This window comes from Panthera pardus, unplaced genomic scaffold (assembly GCF_024362965.1).
Source record: "Panthera pardus isolate Hobbes unplaced genomic scaffold, ASM2436296v1 HiC_scaffold_6, whole genome shotgun sequence".
NCBI lineage: Eukaryota > Metazoa > Chordata > Mammalia > Carnivora > Felidae > Panthera > Panthera pardus.
In genome coordinates, this window is record NW_026526991.1 from 140,667,130 (window position 1) to 140,680,179 (window position 13,050).

The window sequence follows — 13,050 nt, forward strand, 5'->3', positions numbered from 1 at the left end:
CACTGCCTAACAGGTTGAGAAATCGAAAACCTTTAAAGTATCAACAAAGTTTTAATTTTGATTGAAGCAGAAATTAGAAGTCTGTCGCACATTTTAAAATTGATGAGGGAATATGGCGCCACTAACCAGAATCCAATTTCCAATTTTTAGAAGGTGTCACTGTTCTAACAGGAGGCGCTCCACATATAATCTCCCGCTATTCGTGTCTGGCCTTGGACAGAATCCTGGAGGCTTTGGGAGCAGGTTGGATACCACAGTGCTCTCCCAAGATCAGTATTAAACCATGTCCAGTTTGAGCCTGAGTGTAGACACTAGGGAGACACCCCCGGGAGATACAGCCAGGGTCTGGTCCACGGGGTCCTGGGCATGTTCCTTATCTCCAGGGCCTTAGTTTTCTCCACCAATGAGTTGAGGGGCTTGGACTCAGGACTGTTAATTTCCTCTGGCCTTGAAGTGTTAAGATTGTGCAGTTGTGTGACGTAGCACCATTGCCACACATAATTCACAAGATGAGTAATGATGCTGACACATAGAAGATCCAGTTGTTAGCATCAGATGATTTGTGTATTTCCTAGAAGCTTCCTGTGTACATTGGGATATGTAGAGTGGATTATGCCAGACTTTATGGCAGAGGGAGGGAGGGTCAGTGAAGGATTTTTTTTTGAAAGGATAAGCACACACACACACATGTGTGTGTGTGTATGTGTATACATATATATATGTGTGTACGTATGTATACACACACATTTATTTATTTTATTTTCGAGAGAGAGATGGTATGAGCCGGGAGGGGCAGAGAGGAGACACAGAATCCGAAGCAGGCTCCAGGTTCTGAGCCGTCAGCACAGAGCCTGATGCAGGGCTCAAACCCACGAATTGTGAGATCATGACCTGAGCAGAAACCAGAGGCTTAACCAAGTGAGCCACCCAGGCGCCCCATCAGCTAAGGAGTTTTCGCTGTTTCTCTAAAAATGTTTAAAAATCTTTAAGAAGATTAAAACTTTAATACCCCAAACAGACAAAGTAAGGGGTTGCTCTTTCCTGGGGTTGTGTTGAATGGCCTCTGCTGCAGTTCCCCTGTGGTCAGTGCCTCAAACATCCCCAGGCACCCGCCGCGTGCCCCCTGCTCCTCCCCCATGCGCTTTTCCATGAGCCTCCCCCAGCTCCCCACGCCCCACACGTGCCCCAGGCCTCCCCGTTTGCCTCCCCAGGCCCCCCATGCCCTGCCTTACACCACACACCATCACACATTGCCCCGTGTGCCTCCCCCCCCCCCATGCGCCCACGCCTCCCCCCATGCATCCCCACACATCCCCTGCACAGACCTGCCTTGGCTGAGTCCACACCACCATCGAGGGCTGGGAATGGCAGCGTTAGAGGCTCTCGTCCTTCTCTGCCCTGCGGCTGGCAGATGCCACTCCTCTGTGAGACCGTGGGCTGGTCAGCTCCTGCTCGGAGCAGGCGGGAGTGTGGTTACACTTGCAGAGACTTGATTCCATCTGCCTTGCTTTGAACTGAGCTGGCATCTCTTTGCAGACCCACCGGCTGCTCTCGCACCCAACCACGACCCTGGCCGCCACTCTCACACCTTCGAGGTCTGCTGTTTCCAAAATAACCAGAAGAAAATCAAGGGACTGGGATAGGGCAGTGGATACAGGTGACCAGGGCTCCTTGTGAGCCCTCTGTCCTGTAGCCCTCCATAGCTGGAGACGGCTGTCATGTGGGCAGGGGTCGGGGTGGCAGGCTGGCAGAAAGATTGCCACCAGAAAGGCTCAGGACCATCCACCTGCCCCCTGCACCACCTGTCCTCACTCCACGTGTCACAAGTGGAGCTGACTTAGCAGAAATGACACATGAGGTTACCACCTCGGCCAAATATCTGCCACGCTCTCCTCACAAAATCTTCCGTAGCTCATATCAGTTATCGGGCATCCTTAATAGTCCAAAGGGTTAAAACGGAAAAGGTTTGTGACTGGCTTCAGCAAATGTCAGTTTCTAATCCCAAACTGGTTTTACTGCAAACATTTCCTAATCCTCAAGAGCGGTATTTATTCACTTCACTTGCACTGTTTGTGGGCGCTGGTCCTCCTCAGGCTCTTAGCTCAGCAGGTGTCCATGGGTGCCTGTCCCCTCAGCACAGTGCTGTGCTGGACACAGAGCTGTGAGCAAAGTGGGGCCCGCATGGGCCTCGGAGGGCACACCACCCACGTGAGGCAGTGAGAGGATTTGCCTTGATGCTCTCATTGAGTGAGGGGAATAGAGCGCGAGTCCTTGAGTCTCACACGGGCCGTTCTGAAGTGTCGCTGGCGCACGGCGGCACCTGCTCGCGTGGGGCCGGCACCGGCAGAGCTGCTGGTTAATGGAAGCCGGCAGGGCTACGGGGCCCGGAGTATACTGGAAAGGCAGTGGATGAGCTGTGTCCGCCTGTGCTCCCAGCTTGCGGGGCTGGCCCGTGGTTCTGGTGCACGGGAAGGCTCACTCTGTCCTCAGACACCGTTGGCCATCTTCCTCCCAGAGAAACCCAAGCTCGCCAGCCACCTCCTGTCACTGTCTTCAGCACTTGAGTCACCAGGAGCGCATGTTAGCCGCTCGCTGGTGCTGGGATGAGTGGCAGTCACCACTCGGACCTGCTTAGCACGGAAACAGCTCCCTTGATGCCTCACAGGGTCAGTGGTGGCTCACGTGTCTGCCTCTGGTGGCAGCAGCAGCGTGGCTCCAGAGGAGCAGACTCCCGAGGGAGGCAACGGCCAGGCCTGACGTCTTCTGTGTCACCCTGTCCTTGCTGAAGCTGTGAGGTTTAAATGTTTCTGCTTGTTTTGTCTTAAAGCTTCCGGGCTGCCTGTTTCAGAATAAAGATGTGAGCCCTGTGCTCAGCTTGCACTGTTGACCACCGTTTGAACGTGTTGGGATGGCCCGGGTATCTCCCGAGGCTTCTCGGAAGATGGTCCCCTGGCCTGTGGCCTCATGGTCACGCTTGGTGACAGATAGTGAAGTGTGACCCCTCCATTTTGCTTCTGCATCAAACAGGGAAAAGCTTTTAGTTGGAATTCTAACATACTTGATCATCAACTTAACAGTTGTAGCCAAATAAAGATAATTTTGGGGAAGATCCTTGTAAGGTATTTGAAAGCAGAGGGTTCTTAAAGATCATCGTGTGATCCGTTGGAGGTTCTCCTGGGCCCCATAAATGCCTCTGCACCGTTTAACTGCCTTCGTTCTCAGATTTCGCGTTCTTCAGTGTCTTGGACCAAAACTGAAGTAGGAGGATGTTTCTGAAATTCAGATGAAAATCCCCGCCAACACACCTGACACGAAGAAGCAGGCTGCAGGTGATGTTAAAAACCGTGTTGCAGTTTTTAAAACCCGTCGTTTTGGGTAGCACTGTGGTCTTGGCTGAGTGGTTTCCTGTCCTCAAGACGTCCTGGGTCCTGGAGAAACGTAGCCTCCGATTGCACACTTCTGCACGGAGCGGCTTGGGAAGACAGCCCTCTGCTTGGTCATGATGAGCAGGGGTGAGGGATCGTGACGTCTAGCCCCACGTGCTGAGACGCCGCATGGTGGGCAGTGCTCCCGGGTGCTTCCCTGCCCCTCGTTTTGGGTTTGATGAGACTTGAAATCACGAACTGTGTCCCCACTGTACCATCTGGAAGGGAATCTGGGTCCTGTGGACAAGGTTCAAGCTGCATTTCGAGACTGGGTAGCTTGGCAGGTGTCTGCCAGGCATGTGCTGTGCTGTCACCCACCTCCCGTTGTCTGCCCAGAACCGTATAGGTCTGGGAGAGCACTTTTTAAGTGTCATTGTGATCTCATGGCCACGCTAGGTGGCAGAAAAGGCAGATTTTTACACTGATCATCTACTTGCGTCACTGTAGACCTGTTCACCTCTGAGACACTCAGTTTCTCCCACCTGTAGAGGAAGCAGATGCGACTAGCCGTGTCTGCTAATGCGCACACCCCAGACCCTGAGCCCCGGCCCACACCAGCTACGTCTCAAGGTCAGTTAGCGCCCTGCCCATCAGCCGCGGCCTGGCAACTCGGTCACGGAGCTTTCCCCTCACACCAGCCCGCTGCTGTAGCTTCTCTATGAAATTTTAGGTTAAATCCAGGACTGTGCAGAGACCAGACATGACTCCGTTCTCCTTAGTATGGGAAGGAAGGAGGCAGAGCGGAAATGACTTTCAGTACAAGCATCGTCCAGCCCCAAGGTGTGCTTCGCTTACCGTTCAGAGGAGGCCGTGTAAACACCATGAATCCCCTGTGCCTCCCACCCCCCTGCCTCCCCTGGCCCCACTCCGTGGCAGCTTGTGTGCAGGGGTGCACAGGCCACACTCGCCCCCACCCTGCACACAGCCCAGCCATGGCCTCCTTGCCCTTTCCCCACCTGCAAGCACAGGGGCTGGGTCCAGCCCGTCCCTGCTGGCCTCGCTGGGGGCCTGTCCTGACCGTGGTCCTCCAGACTTGCTGCCCTCCCTTCTTCATGTTCGCTACCCGCCCCGTGTGCCGTGTGATTTCCCGGTGTGTCCGTCGTCGATTGTGTCCTGGCCTTGTGTGTAGTTTACAAATAAGCAAGTGAAACAAAAACATTAAGTATGTGACCCGAGATGCAAAGGTCCTTCCCGTGCACATCCCGCTGACCACCCTGTGCGACTCACCAAAAGCAGACGCCATGAAGAGTCGGGGCTTTGCCCAGGTGTCTGTGCAGACGAGCCCACACACGTGTGCAGGAAGGTTTCTAGCTTGCGTTCTGACTGAGTGGAGTCACGTGTGGTGTTAATGTCTGCTGGTTTGTGTTTTCACGTGACGATCCAGCTGCAGTTTGGTGTCATGTCCGGGTCCACCGAGAGAACAGCAGCAGGAAGGCCGTGCGTCCTTCCTGCTTTCCGTGGGCGGCCCTTCAAGGTCGGTCCCGTGATAGACTGAGGCAGGAGGACACGCCCTCGGGGGTGAGGTCTTGAACAGCAGCTGCGCGTGTCCCCAGCGATGTGCTAATGCAGGGCAGAGAAGGCAAGCTTGGGACCCCAGAGCGTGGGCAGGAGGCCTGCTTCCCACCGGAACTTGGGGAGCGCGGCACAGGATTTAAGTCGCGTGCAAAGCTGTATAAGGTCAGGAGTTGATGAGAACAGAGATGGCCATCGCCCTGCCCAGCTCTGAGGAAGAACCCCTGCAGCCCTCCCAGGGCCCCCACCCCGTTGGCTGGGACGTCTCCTCAGACATCACAGTCCTGTGATGGGCATCCTCTCCCAGGCCCACAGATAAGTCTGGGGACAGGAACAGATAGGAACACGAGCCACGACTGCAGGGTGCCAAATGGAATTGGGAATGACGGCGCCATCAAAATTAAGTTGGCCTCAGGGCACACCCACATGTTCCACGCTACCTTTCCTTGCGCCTCAGTCTGGTCACCAGGATCTTTCGCGTGAGGCCAGCGATGCATATGGAAGCTGTTACACGCCAGCGGTCACACGGAAGAAGCCTTCGTAACCAACTACCACGTGCCTCACGTGGATGGTCACCAGCCATCGCATCAACCCCGCATGGATGGTCACTGGTTACGCTGTTCTTTGGTTGACCTGGAATATTTAAGTCATTTTCAAACAGATATGATGGAAACGCCAGTCACTTGCATTTTGTGAACATGTTCCTTTCCGTGAATAGAAGGGAAAACTCCCCATTCCTAATGTTGCATGTGAACATGCACATGCATGTTCCCAGTCATGTTCAGGGTCTGCGCAGAGGTGGTAGCAACTCTTGCTTTTGGAGAGTGAGTCTGTGCACTTGACTCCAAGCACGCTGAAGACTGGAGGGGATTTTCCACACATAAAAGGTCAGAAGCTGGGTTACTGAGTAAAAATGTCTTTATCCATTCTATTCAAGCCGTTCTGCGTGGGGATCCAGGATGGCTAATGGACACTCTTGTGGGTCCAGAGTGAGGACAAAATGCACACGTTATTTTTTTCTTCTTTTAAGTTTTTTTAATATTTAATTTTGAGAGAGAGAGAGACAGGGCACAAGTGGGGGAGGGGCAGAGAGAGAGGGAGACACAGAATCCGAAGCAGGTTCCAGGCTCTGAGCTGTCAGCACAGAGCCCAACATGGGGCTTGAACCCACGAACCATGAGATCATGACCTGGGCTGAAGTCGGCCACTCAACCGACTGAGCCACCCAGGCGCCCCAAAATGCACCCATTCTTAGCTTCATGAATTCTAGTATGGGAGGTGTTACGTCCTCACGTTTTGCTCCTCCCCTTATATATAATAATTTATAAAGAAAAAAGTGTTTGGCTGCTAGGTCACCCCATTTTGGAAAGAAAGGCCTGCCCCAAAGGGGACTGGTTTCCCCTTGTTCAAATGGGTTTGAGATCTGACCACCTTCTTTCGTCTAAGCTGCTCTGTCCTATGCTTAATAATCTTCTAGGGACAGGTGCTCTGCCCTCATAATGAAAAAGAGATTGAACTTCCAGGAAACTGCCTAGAGCAGCTAATGGCTCGCTTGGCTTTTAGTCCATTTAACTAAGAAATGATGCCCAGTTCCTGTGTGTGGTCAGCAGTGAAGGTGAAATTGGAGGTGTGTTCATGGCTCACAACTTGTAGGACTTCAGGCCCTTTCTGGAAGGTCTGTCAGTCTGTGGTTCTCTTCTGTAAGAAGCATCCATGAATTAGCCAGCGGAGTAGCCATGGCAAAACTGCCAGACCCCCATGGGTTTGGGCTGTGAGGGCCAGCCGTGCACACTGGTCGGCTTCTCTGGCTGCCGTGAGTTTGCCTGTCCAGAGCAGAGAGCCGGCCTCACGGTGGGTGCCGTGGTTGTTAGGCATCTTGATGTCCTTGCCCTGGTCAGTAGCCGATCGCCTGTCACCAACACAATAGTGAGTGTGTTAGAAGGTTCTGGGCTCACAGTTTTCAGTGGAAGCCTTAGACGTCCCCCCCCCACCCCCGAAACACAGGCAGGATGCAGATGTCGTCCTGAGAGACAGTGGTAGGACTGTGGCCATGATCTGGGGGCAGTGGCTGGTGCCCTGGCCCCTGGGGCAGAGAGCTGCCCAGGCCATGTCTGATCGGTAGGACCAGCCCTGTAAGCAGCCCCCTAGGAACAGCCACTTTTCCCTGAAAGTCAGGGAACTTGAAGGGACAAGGGCAGGAGGGATGCCTGTCTCCACACCTGTCTGTTTCTGCAGTGTCACACCCTGTGACAGCATGGGTGTCTGTCCTCAAGGGTGTCTGTCTCTGGGGGTGTCTGTCTTCATGGGTGTCCATCTCTGTGGGTGTCCGTCTCCGGGGGTGTCTCACTTCATGGGTGTTTGTCTCGTGGGTGTCCATCTCTGGGGGTGTCCATCTTCGTGGGTGTCTGTCTCCATGGGTGTCTATGTCCGTGGGTGTCTGTCTCATGGGTGTCCGTCTTCATGGGTGTCCGTCTTCATGGGTGTTTGTCTCCGTGTGTCTGTCTCGTGAGTGTCCATCTCCATTGGTGTCCCATCTCTGGGGGTGTCCATCTTCGTGGGTGTCTGTCTCCGTGGGTGTCTGTCTCCGTGGGTGTCTGTGTCCGTGGGTGTCTGTCTCCTGGGGTGTCTGTCTCATGGGTGTCCGTCTTCATGGGTGTCCGTCTTCATGGGTGTTTGTCTCCGTGTGTCTGTCTTGTGGGTGTCCGTCTCCGTTGGTGTCCATCTCTGGGGGTGTCCATCTCCATGGGTGTCCATCTCCATGGGTGTCCCTGCTCACGAGTGTCTGTCTCCATGAGTGACTATCTGTGTGTTTGTCCGTCCCGTGGGTATTTGTCTTCATGTGGTCTGATTTCATGTGTGTCCTGTTTGTGCCTGTCTTCATGGGTATCTATCTGAAAGTGCCTGTGTTCACGTGTATCTGTCTTCACGGGTGTCTGTTCATGCATGTCTGTTTCCATGCATGTCGACCAGGTAATGGCAGTAAACCACACTATTCCCCTTTGAGGTCTTCCCTGGCTTCCTGAGCAACCAAGGTATTTGTCTTTCTTGTTTTTAAAACTGTCATCACCCAGGTTCATGTTTTCTGTTTCCTTTTTCTTTGAGGAATAGTTGTAAAATCAAAAATATTGGAGAAATATGGTTTCATGATACCTAAAGTTATCTGTAGAATTATTTCAAGAGGGCAAATTGCAGAATGAAAACTGGCAAATCATTCATGGCCCCATGTATCTCTGGGATTGCTGTCTGGTTCTGTTTCCATCACTGAAATATAGATGCAGAACCTGCTTTTTAAAGCTACATTGTGGTAATGTTGATTGAAATAAAAAAAATATTTTGTAGGCTCTTTAAGTAGGCTTCACACCCAGTGCAGAGCCTGAATTCATGACCCTGAAGTCAAGACCTGAGCTGAAATCAAAAGTCAGACGCTTAAGTGACTGAGCCACCCAGGTCACCCCTCTGTGGGCTTTTTATCTGCAGGATGTTCTTTTAATACCTTGATGCTTTAGCAATGAAAGGGTAATAATTATGTAAAGCAGTAATTAAAACAGCAATTCCAGAGGATAATAAAGTTGCCCCTTTGCCACCAAAGTCATTTTGCATGTTGAAATGTCCCCCTAGAATTTAGAGAGCTGGGAGGGGCCCATGTGGCAGGATGTCTGTTGGGGGCCAGAATCGGACAGTTTTGCTGGGGACACCCCAACCAGTGACCCAGAATAAAAATAGTTAACAAGCCTGTGAATTGAAGTGGGGTTTTCACGAATGGCTTTGCCCCATAAAAAAAAAGTCAGACATGAAGTTCTATAATCTTGTTTTTATAACACAAGATAAATTACATTATCAGAAATTTTAATCTGAAAGTTTTAAATTCAGACAAAACTGTAGAACTTGTCTAAGTGTAAAATAGTTTGAAGATGAGAATCACCATATCTAAGTGGAAATATGGACTAATCAGGTAGCATTGAAGAGCCCAGTGACTCGAGTTGCCTTGTGTGAGTTGTTCTGACCGCCCATGTGCAGGAGCGAACCGTGTTCTGTTTTGTGTTTGGTTGGACTGTGTGCTTGGTGTGGTGGAGGGTTAGCTTGCAGAGAGCAGGTGCCGCTCGGGGCGCAGCCCCACCCTTGATGTACATGCTGACACTTCCCTGCTGTGCACCCTGATCGCCTGCCCTGAGATGCGGAGAAGTTGCCAGGGCAAATGAAACCAAAGTTTGCACACCGCTTGTATGGTATGGTCCCTTTTCCGGCTGAAAAGAATTCTCTCTAAAGTGAGTAGGTAAAATAATGGAGGAGAAAACATTCCCTTTTTATATTACATAGCTCTTGAAGCAGGCTTTTTTTTTTTTTTTTTTTAAATCAGTGTGCAGGCTGCCTGGGTGGCTCAGTTGGTTAAGTGTCCTGCTTTGGCTCAGGTCATTATCTCATTGTTCCTGGGTTCAAGCCCCGTGTCGGGCTCTGGGCAGACAACTCAGATCCTGGAGCTGCTTCAGATTCTGTGTCTCTCCCTCTCTCTGCCCCTCCCCCACTCCTACTCTGTCTTTTTCTGTCAAAAATAAATAAACATTTAAAAATTTTCAAAAAATAAGTGTGCATTGCTCTCGTCAGAGAAAGGGGAGAAAATCACACTAAAATAACTTAGAAATTAAAGGTGTGATGTTTTAATCTTGTAACTTCCCCTGTCAAAAATCATGAATTTTAAGGGCACCTGGGTGACTCAGTTGGTTGAGTGTCCAACTCCTAATTTCGCTCAGGTCATTATCTCACAGTTCGTGGGATCGAGCCCCGCATTGGGCTCTGCACTGAGCACGGAGCCTGCTTGAGATTCTCTCTCTCCCTCACTCTCTCTCAAAAAAAAAACCAGCAAGAATTTTACTGAGACTTTAGTGTGGGTGGTTTTGGAAGTCTCCATCTCAACGTTGAAGGAGGGTGCACGTATTCACGGATTTGACTGGCTCTGTCCCGAAATTTGCAGGAGCGTTCCTAAAAATGTTGTTTCTGTTACAAGCGCGCAGTGTCTGCTGCTCCACTCTCTTCAAAGAGCGTTTTTACCGGGTGCCGTTCAGTTCTCGGGGGCCAGCTGCCACGGTCAATGAGGTTACGTTCAGCTGTAGAGAGACTTCAGTCAAGGACGACAGCACCGGACAAGCGGGGCAGGGTACCTCTCCTGGAAAGAACGTCCTCCATCCAGAAAGGAGCGCCTTGCTGGCCACAGGCACAAGGGCGCCCCTCCCTCACACAGACTGATGGCCCTGTGGCTCCAAGTATGTATTTCCTAGGGAGGTGGTGTTACAGGAGCCACTCTCATGCCCGTGTGTGGACCCCACGTGTGCACTGACACCTCCTTACGCTCTGGGTCCAGTGAGCCTGGCCCAGCGCCCCCCCCTCCCCCCGTGCATTTCAGAGTCTGTTGACCCCGGGTCACCATTCTGGCTTGTTTGTGCTTTGCTTTGCCTCTTGCCAGCTTTGTCACTCGGCATAGGGCCTCCTTCAGTCCTCGGAGTCCCCATCTGTGAAGGGGCGTGACCACTGGCCTGTGTCACAGGACGGTGTGAACATCTGTGCGTGTAGAGTGCCGAAGGTCTGCGTGGTGCCCATAAGAATTCAGGGCTCAGGCTAATGTTAGTGTCATTACGATAGCGTCACATGTACTTGGGCGTGTGCGTCCCATGACAACATGCCCTTCGGAAATGTTGTAGTCAACCCTGACATCGGTGAAGGAAAGGGCTGTTTCCTGAGACTTGACCCCTTTGCTCTCTGGATGTTCCTGAGTCAACCGTTCCTGGAGTTGGGGGTTGCCTCCGTCTGATGGAAGCAGGGAAGGACCTTTGCTGTCACACCTGCAGGAGGCTGCAGTGAGAGACGGTGGCGCTAAACCCTTAGAGATGTGGTGGCCACTTCCCCATTACATCCTGAGAATGCAAATTGTCCCAAATGCTTGTGGCTTACGTGACTGCATTTATTTCGTGTGGGTGCAGATTTGAGCGTGGCCAGTGACAGCAAACTGTGGACGTGTTAGTTGAAACTTATAGCTACCTCTTCAGGTGTCACACAGCGTGATTACCTGAGGGTTATCTAACATCTCGCGGAGGCAGGACTGGCATGGCCAGGGAACAGGTGCGCACGCTATCCCGTTGAAGCCATCGGCCATCAGGAACATTCCTCCTGAGGCCGAGGCCGGCGCGTACCTTCCGGCTTCCGTCTCTTCACTTAGGTCTTTGTGCCATTTGCCCGTGGTCGCGGGGCTGGCCGCTCACAGCTGCATTCCTTCTGTATCCCTGTGCGCAGAGACCCCCTCGGCAGTCCTGGGAACTGCAAGAATTGCTCTTCCATGCCGTCAGCCCTCTGCGTCATCTGGGCATTGAACCTGGGGGGACTAACGGCTCAAGCTCTCTCAGCCGTTGTTCGTCGCACTGTGTTTGATTGTGAAACCACATCTTTTTGAAATCTCTGGGAATTCTTATTGGGATCATTTTTTCACTTCCTCATCTAGTTTAGCCTACTTGGACTTTTTGTTTCCTAGGAAGGTGTTAATGGAGAGAAAGATAAGCTGACTTTGTTCATCACTCAAATGCAAACCAAAGTAACAGAGAGGAACAGGGTTTCACCACCAAAGCGGGAACACTTTTAGGGTTGTGTGGGCACGGGTGTGCGGAAGTGGCTGCTGGGAGGCCGCCTTCCCCGTGGCCACGAGCGCAGGTTTGAGGCCAGTCTGCGCTCGATGCCGGGGTCTGCCCCGCAGCTGTGCCCCAGATGCCACTGCCTGACACACTCCGCTTCTTGCCCGTGAGTGGGGACGACAGACATGCGTGTCTCAGAGCTGCTGTGAGATACTTCACGTGCACAACATGCTTCCGGTGGCCTCCTGCATAAAACAGTACCCTGTGCACGTCTGGTAGATTGGAAAACAGTACTTAGAGTGGACGTGCAAAGTGATAGTCTTTTGGGAAGTTATATAGGCTTTATTAAAATTTTAAACGTGTATACTTTTTGATTCTTCAGTTCTTTTTCTAGATATGTGTTTTACAGTCATACTTCTAATTGTATAGAAATGAAATAAAGTGACTACTGTCACTATTATCGAACACCACCAACAATTAAGACCGGTCGGGTCATTGGCATGTGCGGTATACATAGTGTTTATATCACACACACACACACACACACACACACACACACACACACACACAGGAAGATCCACAAGATCCATTTGGTGGAAAAGCAAGTTGCAAGAGAACATGCTTATTGTGGCTTTGCTTTTTTTAAATACAGGTGTATTTACACATGCACCTTTTATGTAAATACAGATTAAAGGAACTGGTGGATCATCTGTTGTGGCTGCCGGTGAGGCAGGGCTGGGATGCGGTCAGGCAGGTGCTTTTGCCTTTGCTGTGACTTTTTGTGCAGTGCTCCATTTGCCCCTGTGTTACTCGTGTCATTTGTCCTAAAGTTCCCTCAAAAGAAGAGTGTGCCGTGAACTAAGAAGTGCTCAGTCTTTGAGGCCAGAGGCAGGAAAGGGAGATGGGAAGCTGTCCCTAACTGGAGCTGTGGGTCTGTATCCCACCAAGCCCCACAGGGATGCAGATGATGAACTGAACGTGCCCAAGCCCGCAGTTGTGGTCTGTAAAGCGGAGGACAGTGGTGCCGTGCGGGTGTACCTGCCAAGTGAGTGAGTCTCTGTGTGCAGAGGGCTCGGGACAGTTGGGCACACCCAGGTGCCAGCTGAGCAGAGCTGTGTCATCGGGAGGCAGGGCTGTTGGCTGAGCGTGTCTGAGATTTCTCTGACGAGCAAGGGACTCTATTAAATACAAACATATAGCTGTAGATCAAAGTAAAACCTGAGTGGTGTCATTGGTTCACATTTTAAGTGCATGTACCCAAGTTTCCATAGTTTCGTTTTACACCTACAGTTGAAGGTTTCCTGTAGCAAACACGGTTCATAATTGTGCTCCAGTGAGTCTTGTTTCTAGGAAAGCAGGTCTCGTGCCTAAGACCCCAGAACTCGCATCCTTGAATGTTAAGAGAGCCTTTCCCTCTTGGCGCACGGGCACGGCCCATCCCGGTCCCCCTGTATCCCTTGCTTGGGCTGAGTCATGGCCACGCCAGCCTTTTGCTATCC

The 13,050-nt window shown here is 51.7% G+C and overlaps 1 protein-coding gene across 10 annotated transcripts in view; it reads left to right on the plus strand.

Moving 5' to 3' along the window:
- DIP2C (disco interacting protein 2 homolog C) overlaps window positions 1–13,050 on the plus strand; it is a 413,035-nt gene that overhangs the window by 308,537 nt on the left and 91,448 nt on the right. The window lies entirely within an intron of this gene.